The 2,427-nt window shown below is 36.6% G+C and overlaps 2 non-coding genes across 2 annotated transcripts; both read left to right on the top strand.

Annotated features, from left to right (window-relative positions):
• Window positions 1-840: 840 nt before the first annotated feature.
• TRNAV-GAC (transfer RNA valine (anticodon GAC)) lies at window positions 841-912 on the top strand. Its single transcript has one exon. It is a non-coding gene; the product is annotated as a tRNA-Val (tRNA).
• A 708-nt stretch (window positions 913-1,620) lies between these two features.
• Window positions 1,621-1,692, top strand: TRNAA-GGC (transfer RNA alanine (anticodon GGC)). The gene has a single exon. It is a non-coding gene; the product is annotated as a tRNA-Ala (tRNA).
• Window positions 1,693-2,427: the final 735 nt, after the last annotated feature.

Genomic DNA, 2,427 nt, shown 5'->3' with positions numbered 1-2,427 from the left:
TAAGTGATTGTCAATACAAATTGCATAAATTTAGTGTTGATAAAATTTGTAAGGAATTCATCTTGTCCACATAATTAGTTTATGATACGCTTGTTGTCTGTCTCGGACAATCACATGTTTACCAAATGGCGTACTAGCTACGTCTCTTTGTTGTATATCAACTGACTGTTATATTTCTCTCTTGTGTCTCCCCTGAGGATGTGATTATTACATGAAAGTGCACTTGGGAACTTGTCATGGTTCATTTTCCCCGTGGACTCATAGGAATATACTTGATCACGCGCAAAATTATGATCCTTTCCAATATATATATATATATATATATATATATATATATATATATATATATATATTCTTTTTTCTTTCATACTATTCGCCATTTCCCGCATTAGCGAGGTAGCGTTAAGAACAGAGGACTGGGCCTTTTAGGGAATATCCTCACCAGGCCCCCTTCTCTGTTCCTTCTTTTGGAAAATAAAAAAGAAAAAAAAATTGAGAGGGGAGGATTTCCAGCCCCCCGCTCCCTTCCCTTTTAGTCGCCTTCTACGACACGCAGGGAATACGTGGGAAGTATTCTTTCTCCCCTATCCCCAGGGATAAATATATATATATATATATATATATATATATATATATATATATATATATATATATATATATATATATATATATATATATATATATATATGTATATATCCTTCAATATGTTTACTTTCGATACTGAGGAACAAAAGAAGGAGCCAAACAAGTAAATTTCGTCAAAGACATCTCTCTTTTCTAAACGCTGCCTCGCAAAGATTTTCATTAATTCAAATTGAAGAAACAGACGTATTTTCTATTGTCTGGTTAGCTCAGTGGTAGAGCGTGAGTCTGACACACTCAAGGTCGTGGGTTCGAGACCCACACCAGACATATTTTTTGTCTTTTTCTTTTTTCATTTTGTCCGCATCACATGTGTGCAACATTCAGTATGTTCGTCCAACGTTATAGTGAAGATCTTCACAATGAATTGAGGTTTTCGACCTTATCTGAAAGGGTCAGGTCCACCAAGACGTCCTTGAAATCTTCCAGAAGCTTCTGGCGATCCTCCTCCAACTGCTGGGCACATCAGAGTTAACATGGGCCGGACATCGGTTGTGGAACGACTTAATCTGCTTCCGGTAGTTAGCAGGGATGATAATGAGGGCTCTGACCTCATACCAGGTCAGCTTAGTTCCAGTCTATTGCTTAGTTCCAGTCTATTGCTTAGTTCCAGTCTATTGCTTAGTTCCAGTCTATTGCTTAGTTCCAGTCTATTCTTTAGTTCCAGTCTATTACTTAGTTCCAGTCTATTGCTTAGTTCCAGTCTATTCTTTAGTTCCAGTCTATTACTTAGTTCCAGTCTATTGCTTAGTTCCAGTCTATTGCTTAGTTCCAGTCTATTGCTTAGTTCCAGTCTATTGCAACGAAAATAAAAAAGTAAAACATTTCTTTGTGGAAAATTGAGAGGAAAACACGACAGCAACATGGAGATTTACCCTGTGGTTATTTTGCCGTGAAGTCGGCAACGGTCGGTCAAACAGTATTTTGCCGTGGTAATCTCAGTACTTCATATGATACTATGTCACAAAATATGTTCTTGGGGGCGTAGCTCAGTGGTAGAGCACTCGCTTGGCATGCGAGAGGACCCGGGTTCAAACCCCGGCGCCTCCATTTTTTATTTGGGAAATTCATTGTTTTCAGTCTTGTGTGTATATATATATATATATATATATATATATATATATATATATATATATATATATATATATATATATATATATATATATATACACATATATACATATATGCATATATCGTCCGATGAGGGAAGTTAAGCAGCGTTAGGTCTGGTCAGTACTTGGATGGGTGACCGTCTGGGAACACCAGATGCTGTTATCCCTGGGGATAGGGAAGAAAGTATACTTGCCACGTATTCCCTGCGTGTCGTACAAGGCGACTAAAAGGGTAGGGAGCAGAAGGCCGGAAATCCTTTACTCTCATTTTCAATTTTTCAAAAGACGGAAAAGAGAAGACATAAAGATATTGTAAAGATGTAACTAATATAAGATATAAGAATGAATGGAAGATACGGATGTAGCTGAAACAAGGAGTAATGAAGATTAAGGTGCAGTGAAAATTATTCTGTAGTGAAGATAAATGTATATGTTAAAATTTTGTATTGAGCATCAAGAAGTAATGATAATGATGAGAGTGTAGTGAAGATGAGGGTTTAGTTAGGGAGTAGTGACAATTGCCTTTACAATGATAATAAGGAGGTAACACAATGAGAAACACAAACTTTACAAAGCTACGTTCAAGTCAGAATTTGAACCAAGTTCGGTAAACAGAAAGATGATGTTAAGATGAGAGTGTAGTGAGGAAGAGTATAGTGATGATAAGGATATT

This window comes from Panulirus ornatus, chromosome 58 (genome assembly GCF_036320965.1).
Source record: "Panulirus ornatus isolate Po-2019 chromosome 58, ASM3632096v1, whole genome shotgun sequence".
NCBI classification, from domain to species: domain Eukaryota; kingdom Metazoa; phylum Arthropoda; class Malacostraca; order Decapoda; family Palinuridae; genus Panulirus; species Panulirus ornatus.
The sequence above is the reverse complement of the archived record's forward strand: the minus strand, read 5'-3'. Positions and strand labels throughout refer to the sequence as shown.